Below are 13,264 nucleotides of genomic sequence, written 5' to 3' on the forward strand. Positions count from 1 at the left end.
ATAAACCAGCTCTAACTGGTTTCGGGAAGCAGTGAAGTATTAAGCCTCACCAAATGACCATTCTCCCGGGGCAAACAGAAAATGAAATCTACCACAGAAGGATGCTTCTGTGAAGTGTTATTATCCAGTGATCATTTACTTATATACAAAATGCAAGACTTACTTAGCTTTCCAATCTTATGTACTTAATAGCTAAGAGAATTCAACACACTGGCACTGTAACAACTGCTCCCATTTCCTGTCCTTTCTACAGCATTGCTAGTGTGGCTTCTACATAGCTGATGTAATTTTCATTGCCAGAACAAGAAATCCTTCACAAAAAGACACTCAAACTCAGCATAAGAGAACTGCTAATGCAAAACACCCAAGAGTTAATGGAGTTTCCACTGTATTGGTCATCATATTGACCAGTATTACACCTTTATTATGTCATGAGTGGAAAACATTTCATAGGCTCTGGGAAAGCAAATTAAAAAGTTACAGAAAAAGAAAAACAAACAACAACAAAAACTTGCAGAAAAAGAAGAAAGAGAAAATAAAATATTCTAACTACATGCTCTAATTTCAGTTTTCTCAAGCTACAACTTTTATAGACAAGACAGATTTGGACAAGAGGAAAATTCAGTAGAACATCTTATTTCCAAAGCCAACAGGAAAAAAAAATACAGATTGAAAGTTACAAGGATAAATATTCATTTGCTACTCTACAGCATAAGAGACAGTCAGCCAACTCTTCTAGAGAGGAACCCTTGCTCTGTTTCAATGCCTCTCTATGACCATAACAACTTGGCGTAAGAGTAATGGCACATGCTAACTACACCATTAATCACCTGCATTTCAGTAACATCACACCCCTGTACCAGATCAGGGCAGATAAATCAATGCAGCATGCCTTTCAGAGTGCAATAGTATAAAAAGCTTACTGGCTCTTCTAGTTTACTTTATTATTATTATTATTTATTTTTTTCAACAGAAGTGCCAGGTGGCCTGCATTCTATATTCCTAATGTGCTGTATTTGAAACATCTCTATGTAAAGATGACATCAAACCAATAGAAACAAGAAGCATTTGTCTTCAAAAACTGTAACTCATACTACAAGATCTTGACAAAAACAAAGACATAATAAATGTAGGATTAAACAAAGCAATGTATTTTCTTAATAAGTGTTAGACTCTTTAGATTTAAGCAGTAAGTCCACTTGCACTGTAACTTGCGTACCTGAACTAAATCAAATATTATCACAATGAGCATGAAATTAACACGCTAGCTCTCTCATCCAGCTCCATAACTAATTTCCAGTTATGCCAACTGCTATTATTTAATCTGTAAAAACCACTGGATCTACATCATCTGCCCCCAAATTCACCACCTGCACATTTGAAAACTACACACACTGAACATTTCTAATTCAGGAAGCAGACCTACTGCTGGCTGTGTTAATACAAATTCACAGCCTCAGGCACCACAGCTCATCTGTCCAGCTGTGTATAATTTGCAGGAAGTTCTACTTCCCCTCATGCCATTGTGTACTGAGAACTTATCTTTGCTTTCATGTAGATCATATAAAATGCAGGAGGCAGACATAATAATACTTACATTATTGGTAGAGATATATTTGGATTGGGAAACTTTAGAAAACCAATCAGTGACCACGTGTCTGACTGAGAAGAAACACTGATTGATGAATGCTTCCCTGAAGTGCTGCATTGGACCTTCCCCACTAAATTTTGGGTGAAGGGTACATTTCATACAGCACCAACTCACTAGCTACTTCCTCTAGTTGTTGCTATAATTTTCCATTATTTGCCTAAGACATCCCATGAAATCCAGATACATTACCACCAATTAAAAAATGTCAGAGAGTTTTTGTAACAGCAGATGTACCAAAAATTTACATGGGCTTCACCTCTTCTTGCATATCCAGGAGAGGATTTTTGCCCCCTTTTTTGTCATAAATCACCTATAAAATAATACTGAAATCTATGATCCAAAAACATTGCAACTGAGCATCCAGGAGAATTATTTACTAGTGTTAAAATGCTAGTTTGGAGAGTTGGCAAGAACTCTAGCACCACAACTAATGAGATAACTGAATCAAAAGGTGAACAGACTGGATGTGAATACTCCATCTAACACATGCCCAGTTCCTTTGACAAGCAAATCCAAGAAACTTCAGAAAGAAATTACAGATGGAACCAAGTCTGTATAACCATTTGTCTTTATAAACATAGTCACCAATAAAACATGAGTTGAGAAAACATGGTCCTGTATCATCTAGCATACTCTTTTAGTGTGCATAATGATCCATGCTTATAACAAGCTCTTTGAGGAAGGGATGGAGATGAATTATTTTTCATAGCCTATGCTTTCTTTTTTATTTTTCAAACTAAGGTTTGAAGGCAACTTCATTAGCAGAAGTTAATGGGAAGTTGGGAGAAAAATTTTAAGCATTATATATGATATTGCCAGCTCTATGGAAATACTCCATACTATTTTATTCAATTACTACTTTCTCTCAGAATCTGACCAAAAGCCTCTTAAACTTAACAGGTAACTTTATACTGAATCCAACAGACCTCATTGCATGACACTAATCTGTCAATGGTCCATTTATTTTGGTACTGTTGCACAGGTCTTTTAATGTTAATGGTTTATGCTATGTCCAGTAAGAAAATGAGTAAAAATGTACTGTACATTAGAGCATATGTCTTATATCTTATATGGTGTTCTACATAAAGAATATATTAATTTTGTTTATTTGAAAAGATATGTCTGGAAGACACTCACAATAGATCAGAAAAGGTAGAATCATATCTCAAAGAATAAACATATTTGTTATACAATTTCAAGGTAATTTGTTCTGTAAATGACCAAGTACTCAAAAGAGGTATTTCATGGATAAGTGGTATATAAGTGATAAATTATATATATGTTGGAGTAAAGTAAGTAAAGAAATAAAGAGAAAGGCTGGGGAGAAGAAAAGATTGTTTATTTTCAGAGAAAGAATTCTTAGTTGTATAATTAAACTACTGATAATTGTTGAGTAAACCCCTGTTCTTTTTAATTGCAGAATTCTTTGTAGTGTCTGCAAAAAACTTTATTTAAGAGGAGAAAAACTGGTATGTCTACTTCCAAGCATAAGATTCATGCAAAACTTAAGTCTAAAATCAGTACCACAAAAATCAGTACAAAACAAAGATATATGAATAAACAATAGAAATCTGTTTTGCTTCAAAATACTTTTATTTCAAAAGAGGCTATCAGCTTTGTTCTGGTTTTACTACATTTGGATGGTTACGAAGTAAGGCTTTTCTATATCAGAAGTCAAAATGTGATGCATAATGTAGTAATTGTTTCTTGGAATAGAGCAAATAGATATTTGGAGGTGATTTCTGCAAAATCTGTTTTGGAGCAAAAATACGTACCAAGCGGGAGATTTATTGAAGTCTGCTCACTTACTTTCTACCAGAGTTTAAAACTGTAAAAGAAACCCAGTTACAGAAAATATAACTAATTTATTTGAGCCCTCTCCATGCTATTTCTCTAAACAGATTTTTGAAAGACTTGTTGGCATTAAACTGCATATCTTCTCCCTAAGGGTCCAAAGTGATGTTAACACTTCAAAAAGCTTGATCACTAACCCAGCTATGTCTGACAACAATATCACAAGATCACCACATGATGGCACTGACTAAGATCACTGGTCAGTCCTGGAAAGACCATTAACCTGACAGGAACACTACTACAGAGCTTGAAAATCTCTTCCTTCCAGGTCTGTACTGGGACTGCAGCCCACACAGACACTACAGTAACAGCAATTTTCAAAATAATCAAGCCATTAGACCACTTCAATTAAGGCTTTGGGTCAGAAATCCTATTCATGATTGTTCTCTTTCATTCCTGGCTGTCCTAGACCTCTCCTAATTGGCAATGACTACATCCAGCTGGATGACAATGGAAAAGTCTTCCCCCTGAACTGCCTGAACAGAGAAGCAGTGGTCTATCTCGTTTTGTCCACTGCATTCAACAGATGCAAATCGGAAAAATACTGGTAGATGGAAGTTTGCTACTATCAAATCACGCCAGTACTATTTCACGTCATCTTTTATGGTGAAACAATGAAGGGGCTTAGTCTTAATGATCTTAGTAACTAAATCTCAAAAGTGTTTTTAATTAATTTCAAAATAAATTCATACACAAGTAAATACAAATTTCTATTTATATTCATACTATATATGAAATTGTAACAGTAACTGCAGAGTCAGTAAGAGTATCTCAGCCTCTCCATCAATTTGCAAATCTCAGTTAGCACATAAATAAGAGAAGATAGACAAGCATGGAAAACCCTAACCCTCCACTGAAGCTCACCAGTGGTACGCACTTACTGAAATACATCCTACGACAATGAGTGGTGCATGGGCTCAGTGCAGAAGACAGCTGAAAGAATCATACATTGTGACATCAGTGACTACAATTTATTTTTAGATTATTACAGTACAAATCTGAGCATTCCTAGCTAGGGATTGTTCCAGCATGTGGTAATGCATTCGGTTTGAATTAGCTGTGACACTGGTAAAGCCCCACTGCAGATCTCACAGGATAAGCCAGTGTTCTACAGGGGCTGCTTCTATTCAGACTCTTGTGTCAGCTATGCATGCAAGCCATGAAGTAACCCTGTTTCATATACAGCTTATTTTTAATGTCAAAATTCATCCCCATTTGTTTACATGGGGGGATGAGCTTAAAGAGGGATGAGCTGCTGGAAATGTTTCCAGAATAACTTCCTACTTTTTAAATTCAACCACTGCCAACACTCTATAAATTGTATCTTTCAGTTTTCTATTCTCTACCCTTATATCCAAGTTGAGAAAAGTTTATTACCATCGTGTCCTATCTCATTGCTAAAATTTTCCAAGAATATTGCCAATAAAACTTGTTACTTGCTCTTCCTCCACTAGACAGCAAAATGTTTTTTCTCGTTGGTGTTTGGGGGTTTTTTATTGGTGCTGTTTTATTTTTCCTTCAAATCCAATCTGGGGACTACTAAAACAAATACAATGGGAAGTGGAGAATTATTAAAAGGTGACATAGTTGAGTACATAACCCTGTCAGATGTGAGGATCTAAATGGCTCACAGCATAAATGGTTTACAAACATTTCTTGAGAGTACCTGAGTTGAACTGTGAGGATAGCTGCAGCTGGACATGAGATATTTGCATTGATTTTTGCAGCTTTTGTTTATGTTTTATTAGATTTTTATTATTGTAAAGACTCCCAGCCTTGTAATTCTGTGCACAAAACTAACCAATTTACTCATGCAGAAGAGATCTTGAATCCTGATGACAAGTCTTCAAGCGACAGAATGACTAAATTATATGCTGGTTATAGCATGGTGCTTATTCCTGTCCTACCCAGGTGGAGCTGTTCTTTACACTATGTGATTCAGCCATCAAATAGCAGTGTGCGTGCTTGAAAGGCCAAGAGGAGGCTGTATTGAGAACCTGTCAAAAACAAACGTGCAAACCTCTATGTAGCAATCAGTAAGTGTTGCTTGAATCAATCTTTTGTTAAAAAAAAAAAGGCCAACAGATTCTTGTCTCTATATAATATTTTTAATACAAAGCTTCAGTTAAATAGGTTTTCTTTCTGCCTCTTTCCTTCATCTCTGCATGACAGGTCTACAGCTGAAGAATGCTATTAGGATTGACATTTTTATCAAATGTAAACATTTTCAGGTGAATGATCTGCCCAAGAACATGGGATTAGCTAAAGATAAAGTATTTGGAAGACTACAAAATATATAGGCTAGCATGGCATCTCCAGTAAACCTCCCAGTTTTACCACTTGTCCTAATTTAATCCAGTTGGCCTGCTCTGTTCCTGCTATGAGGCTCGCTTTTGTTCGCTCGCATTGTGATGACTTTAAAAGAAATGACACTGATCACTGTGCTTTGCTGATCAAGAAAAAAAACATTGTGAATTTTTGAATTTACAGTCTACATTTTCGTGATACAGTGCTGCATTTTAAAATAATAGGGGGTGAGTAATCAATCCCTACAGAAATGCAGAAGAAGGAGAATGTATTTTCTTATCTATATGAATGTATTCCAGTAGAGATCAAAACTAAGGGCCATTACATCCAATGAAAAATTAAAAAAAAAAATTCAAATTAGCTCTGAATTAGCTTGTTCCTCTTGAGATGCAAGCTAATTCAGAGCTAATTTGTTTTTGTTTTTTTTTTTAATTTTTCATTGAATATAAGACCAAGATATTTTGGATGTCAAACTGAATTTCAGTTTTAGTATTTGGTACAGCTTAATAGGTTGCACTTGCACACAACCCACCAAAAAAAAATTGGATCTATACGATACACTGGCATATGAATAGAGAAGAGAGAGAAGGGGTAATAATAGCTGTATTTACATACAAAAGCCTAATAATTTCACGATTATAAATATCATGTCAAAATTAAATTTCTTTTTCTATTATTCTGAGAAAATTACATGCCACCATAGACATTGCTGTTTTGAGTAACCAGAAACTGCGTGACATGTTTTAATGGTTCTCAAACCTTAATGATTCATTGGAATATGATTCACAAGACAATGCATGCAACCCTCTACTCAGCAATATAAGCAAAAAATACTTGGAATTTCCTGCCTTAATGCACATCTATATAAAGGCTACCTATACAGAAGCCTACACAGATATTAATAGATAGGACATAAAGTAAGTAAAATGAAAATAAAATGCAGAGTTCATTTGATATATGAAATGAGTTCACTTTTACAATGCAAAGCAGTGCTCTTAACTAGGAATTAAAACTAGTGGAAATACTTGCTCCTTAAGGTGACAAATAGTTTATTTCTTTAGTGCTAACTGAGGATTTATATATCTAATAAAAATTTTTGTTCCACACGATATGGGAAAAAATATTACCCTTTAATACATGAGATCTGCATTAGCAGATGTATTTAGGTTTTAGGAAGAGAAGAACAGCAGGGATTCCCATTTTGGTGTAACTGTAAATTCCTCCAATTAAGCTTTGAATTCTAATCTCCTAAACACATGCACGTATGTTCTTAACGTTATTAATTTAAAACCAAACTGGAATTTTATTGGTGCTTGCTTTCAAAACTAACCAAACATCAGGCTAAATGGGTGTTTTCGAGGGTGGCGTGGGGGGTATATTTTGGGTTTTGGTGGCGGCGTTGGTTTCTCCCCAAATACCAAACATCCGAACTCGGCCGTGCGTTTCGGCCATCCCTACGACAGGCAGCAGCACCCCGGAGGCTGCGGACGGACAGCCGGGCACGGGCACCCCGACCCGCAGCTCCGGTGCCGCCGGGCGCTCCTGGCTCCCGGCCGGGCCCGGGCGGTGCCTCACGGGGGTTCCGGGCCCGCCCCGGCCCCGCGAGCGCCCCCGGGCCCGGGCCCGGGCCCGGCGCGGGGCGCGCGGCGCGCGCGGGACGGCCCCGCGGCGGAGCGCGCGGCGCTGCGGCGCGGGGAGCGGCGGGCGCACGGCTGGAAGGGCCCGCACCGCCACCTGGCGGCCGCGCTCCGCCTCTGCCGCCGCGGCCCCCGCAAACTTCTCTCCCCCCACGCCGCGCGCCCAAACCGGCCAAGTTTCCCGGCCGCGACGCCATCTATTCTTAGCCCCGCTCCAGGCACGACGGCGGGACACCCGCCCCGACCCGCTCCCGCTGCCCGCGTCCCGCACCCTTCCGCAGCGGCTGCGCGGGACGCGCCCTGCCCGCCCCGACCCTGCGCGCCCGCGAGATGCGTGTGGGGGCGGGCGGGCGGAACGGCGGCTGCTCGGGCCCCGTCCGTCAGGGCGGCTGCGGCGGGGCCGCCCCCGCTCCCCGGGGCGGTGCGGGGCTGCCGGCGGCCTCTCCCGCGGGGAAGGGGCAAAGCGCGGCGGCCGCGGAGGCGCCTCACGCCGCCAGCCCCCGCCTCGCCCGCCCCCGCCCCAGCTTTGCAGAGAAGCCGATTTACTGCCGAGCTGGGGAGGAGTGTGTCGGGGGGTGGGGGTGAGTGGGTGAGTGGTGGTTGTGCTTGTCCCTTTTTTTCTCCTTTTCTTTCCCCCCCGCCCCCCCCCCCCCCGCCACCGGTCCGCGCACGCTGGCTCTCCCCAGTGCCAGTCCCCGCTCCATCACGTGCGGAAGCCCATGCCCATCACAAAAGCGGGCATTTTACCCGTGCCCGGAAAGGAAATAAAGAAAGAAAAAGAAGAAAGGAGAAGGAGAAAAGAAAGGGGGGAAAAATGGAGGGAAGGGGGGAAGAAAAGAAACCCACCACGGAATAGCTTAAGCGAAAGCGGGTGAACCGCTTAATCCCAGAAGATCCAAGATTTCCTCTGAGCAGCCGCCTCCCTTGTCCCCCCGCTCGTCCCCGTCCCTGTCCCTTTTTGCTTTTTCGTGGCTGTGGTGGTGGCAAGGAAAGTGGTTAACCAAAACCCTACGTGTTGGTTTTGTGTTTCCCTGAAAACCACAGGCTCACACAGAGCATGAGGTACCGCTCCTGCCCCTCTTCGCGCTTGCAAGAAACTGTGGCTTCGCTCTCTCTTTCTCTGCCTGTACTGCAGATATTTTTCCCTTCTCTCCTCCACACTCTTCTGTTTATTTCCCTGTAAAGCAAAGCTACTTTGTAAACATCTCACACAGAACCTCAGAGCCTTTCCATATAGCTGATTGCAGCAAAATGCCTCCAAACAAATTATGGTGCAAGGGAGATATAAGGGACGAGAACGAAGTGGGTAAAAAAGAAAGAAATTTGCATAAATATGCATATGTGACAAGAAGATCGCGTATGATGGTGGAAATGTCAAAAAGAAAGTATCGCTTTATCATGATGGGAAAAGTAAAAGCACAGACGACTGCAGCAAACTGCTCGCCCTTTGCCAGAGTACCAACTGCAACACCTCTCCCTCTCTTCCCCCACCCTCGCCGAGGAAAAAAAAAAAAAGGGGGGGGGGAACAGAAAAAAACACAGGAAAAAAAAATGAACACTCAAACTGCAAATCCTCAAATAAGGTACTCCTACCTTAACACTGGGATAGCTGAAGAAGCATAGGGGTCTTTTTTACACAGCCAGAATCTTTCAGGAAATCCTCTCGGGCTATCATGCAGCCAGGATTATTCACATACGGTTCCTGCTCCCCTTTTTGGAATCCAAAGCGATTGGCTTCTCCAAAGGAATGCAACGACCACGAAAGGGGGGAAAAATTAAAAATAACAAGAAGAGAGACAACAACACTGGATTTGAAGGAAACTCGTGTTCTCGGTTGTAAGCGACCTACATTCAGGCAGAAAATTCATTGCAATCAGTGCGAGAGGGAGAGTTGAGTCTGCAAGTAGGAGCTGTGATTGCCTATGCAGAAAGACCGAGCCGCGGAGAGACTGATCTGCAAGGCAAGGCGAGCTGGGAGAGAGAGGGAGATGGGGGGGGGGGGGGAGAGAGGAGGGGGGGAGAGGTCCAGGCTGTACCAGGCGCTCTCCTCCCGCTATTGGACCAAACTGAATGAAATTCACAAAGCCGCCAGCCAATGGCTCCCCGCAGCCAGCCCAGCGCTACAGAAACCGCATCTCCATCCACAGCCCCCCGCGGACGAGCGGCGCATCCCCGCGCGGAGCGGCGCCGGCGGAGCCGCACCGGGCACCGGGGGGCTGGACAGGTGGGCACTGCGCACACGGAGCGGGGAAGGTGTCCCCATCTGTGTGTGTGGGTGTGTGTGTGTGTGTTCGGGAGGATCACACAATTCACACTGCCGATCTCTCTGCTCCGTGGTCGTGTACAGCAAGTGCAGTCTTTGTTAACCCTTTACAGTGGCAGGTTCTACTGTACCAGCCTGTTGTTACCATACTCACCCATCTGCATTTTCATGGAGCTGACAATATATTTGTACACCAAGCAATGAAGCATTTTGTTCCTGTTCCCCATCCCCCCAGAAAAAAAAAAAAAAAAAAACAGCAAAGCAGTCATTTGCCCTGTGCCCAATCATTTTAAACAGATTTCCTTTGGTTTGTTTTTTTTTTTTCATAAGGAGACCAGTTATTTGATGTTCATATTTTAGTTAGCTAGCCACTAAGCTAAGTGATGGTCAAGTGAGGGCCATGTGGTTGTTGCCACATGCTACAGCACAGGCTCTCTGGTTCATTCTGTGCATAGTTTCCCAGGATGGTGGAGGGTGGTGTAGCAAATATGTTCTTAGGCCTCCACAGGTACACCTTGTTTCACTCTACAGCATGTTCACTTAATCAGTTTAATAACAGCACTTACACCATCCAGAGTTCTGGACCCCACATCAAGAACAGGTGAGCATTGCCTGACTTCACTGAGGATAGAGCAGAGAACAAATAAGGAGGTCTTGAATATCTTGCCATCATTTGAAACAAAAATCATATTCATACCTTTATGAGATTTCCTTCCACACGAGTTGTATTAGATTTCATAAGCAGAGTTTTTGAGATTTTCAATTCGGAAGAAAAAAAAATCTGCAGCTCTTCTTTTCTAGAATCTTTCTTTCTGCCCCCATGTCAGATCCTCAGTAGAGAACAGATAGTGCATTGAATTCTCAAATCTAAATTGTCTGTGATATTTGGCTTATCAATCACTTCTATACTCTGCTGTTTCAAGTGGTAAAGAAATATATGCCATCTGATCTAGCAGACAACTAGTAAGCCTGTTGTGTGTCTGTTCTTATATTTTGCTACATGGTATGAAAGATACTTTCTTAAGTGTCCTTAAGTGTCCTTAGGAATGTATGTTTTGGTTTTAAATGTTGTAAATCTAAATACAGGTGTAATTCACTAACTTAAAACGTTTTAAGAATTGCAATAGCCACTGTTAACTTATTTGTCAGTGAAGTAATTATATTTATATTGCTTAATTATATGTTTTGACTTACTTATATTAAGTCACTCTAGCAGCAGGTGTTCATGCAAGTGAATTTTACTGCTTTTGTTATTTTAATAATGCACCCACAATGTGCAACCAATCATATTGCTTGAATGAGTGAATATTTTGACACATTTAGAAAAGATTTCATCTTGCACTGCCATCTGTCCCAAATTTTGCAGGACAGTCTTTATTTTGATGAATATGTCATGCATTTTATAAGATTAATTTGGAGGATATTAAAGTGTGTGTGCTAGTTAATCTAAATAATGATCTTCTACCTATGTTGTACTATGAGGAGGCAATTTGTTACAGGTTACCAAAGAATCATCTGTAATGTTTGCAATTAATATTTGCTACTATGACTTAAATATTCTAAAGCACAGCAATAAAACTAAACTTTCTATAGACTGTACACAAATTTGTGATCAAAGTATGTACGTAAAAGGTATTTGGTCAGAACAGCAGAATGTACTTTTCTCCTCTTACAACTTTCAAAAAGCTAAATGTACAATTGGAATCTGTGGCTTATCTGCAGCAATCCACTGCATTTTTATAACTGCAAGCAGGAGTCCAGGAGCACTCATTCAGAGAGAAGAATTCCACTTGCTATACAACACCATCACTTCTTACTAGGTCGCATTGTATTCTAGTATTAACCCAGCTTTACTTATTTTGCTGGTTTTGTTGAGGAAAGAGTTAATTTGTTCATAGTGCAGAGCTATGATTTAGTTTTGTGCTGGAAACAATGTTGATAACACGGGGATGTTTTAGTTATTGCTGAGCAGCATTTGCACAGCATCAACTTCTTCTCTGCTCCTTATCCCACCCCACCAGGGAGCAGGCAATGGTTACTGGGGTACTCCTGGGGGTACCCAAGGAGTTGAGAGAGGACAGAGCAATGTGCTGATCCCAACTCACCAAAGGGATTTCCCACACTGTATGGCATAATGCTCAGCATATAAATTGGGGGGGAAGAAAAAGGAAGAGTGTTTCTCTTCCAAAGTCACCACTATGTGTGATGAAGCCTGGCTTTCCTGACTGAACACCTGCCTGCCCATAGGAAGTGGTGAGTGAATCCCTTGTTTTGCTTTGCTTGCATGTGCGGCTTTTCCTTTACCTATTAAACTATCTTTACCTCAAGCCATGAGTTTCTCCCTTTCATCTTTATGATTTTCTCTCCCCATCCTGAGTGGGGAATGAGGGAATGGCTGTGTGGGGCTTAGCTGCCAAATAGAGAGGGGAGAAGAGGGGAGGGAAAGGGAGGTGTGGGGGGCATCTCAATTTTGTTTCTTTGGTTTTTTTATTCATTCCAAACAATTCATATTAAAAATTAACTAAATGGAATTAAATACAGCTGGCAGCTGATCACTAGCGGTGTTCCCCAGGGCTCATAATTTTGGCCAGACCTATTAAATATATTTATCAATGGTTTGGATAATGGGGTTGTATTCATCCTCAGTAAGTTTGCAGGTGACACCAAGTTAGGTGGGAGTGTTGATCTGCTTGAGCGTAAGAAGGCTCTGCAGAAGCATCTAGGCAGGATGTTATCAATGGGTCAAGATCAGCTGTATGAGGTTCAATAAGGCAAAGTGCTGGGTCCTACCCTTTGGTTACAACAGCTCCATGCACAGCTACTGCCTTGGGGAAGTGTGTATTGAGAATGGCTCAGAGTAAAGCCAGCACTACTACAGAATTGATTATCCCCCTGTACTGAGAACTGATCAGTCCACACCTTGAATCCTGTGTTCAGTTTTGGGTTGCTCACTTCAAAGACGTCATCAAGGTGGTGGAGTGTGTCCACGGAAGGGCAATGAAGCTGGTAAAGAGTCTAGAAAACATGTCCTATGAGGAGTGACTGAGGGAGTTAGGGGTGTTTAGTCTGGAGAAGAGGAAGGTCAGGGGAGACATTTATTGCTCTCTACCTGAAACAAGATTGCAGTGAGGTGAGAGTTGGTCTCTTCTGCCATATCTCCAGTGAAAGGACAAGAAGAATGGTCTTAAGTTGTATCAGGGGAGGTTCAAATTAGATATCGGGAAAAAAAATCACTGAAAGAGTAGTTGGTCATTGGAAAAGTTGCCCAGGGAGGTGGTGGAGTCACCGTCTTAGAAGTAAGTATTTAAGAGGTGTTGGGACGTGGCACTTGGGGACATGGTTTAGGGAGTATGGTGGTGGTGCTGGTTGATGGTGGGCCTTGATAGCTCTGAGATTGGCCCAGTTGGTTAGAGATGGGTGATAATAATGCCAGGTTTGGTGTCTCAATCCCTGCATAGGCCATTCACCTAACAATAGGAATTGATGATTCTTGTGGGTCCCTTGCAGCTCAGAATGTTCCATGATTCTGTGAAGATGATCCTGAAGGTCTCT

At 41.7% G+C, this 13,264-nt stretch overlaps 1 protein-coding gene across 2 annotated transcripts in view; it reads right to left on the reverse strand.

The window, feature by feature from the left end:
- NLGN4X (neuroligin 4 X-linked) overlaps positions 1-9,409 on the reverse strand; it is a 161,337-nt gene extending 151,928 nt beyond the window's left edge. For both annotated transcript variants that reach the window (XM_066545336.1, XM_066545335.1), the window contains exon 1: positions 9,043-9,409. The gene's annotated coding sequence lies outside the window, so the exon portion shown is untranslated. The remainder of the gene's footprint in view (positions 1-9,042) is intronic.
- Between the last annotated feature and the right edge of the window lie 3,855 nt (positions 9,410-13,264).

Source organism: Molothrus aeneus, chromosome 2 (genome assembly GCF_037042795.1).
Source record: "Molothrus aeneus isolate 106 chromosome 2, BPBGC_Maene_1.0, whole genome shotgun sequence".
In the NCBI taxonomy this organism is placed as follows: Eukaryota; Metazoa; Chordata; class Aves; order Passeriformes; family Icteridae; genus Molothrus; species Molothrus aeneus.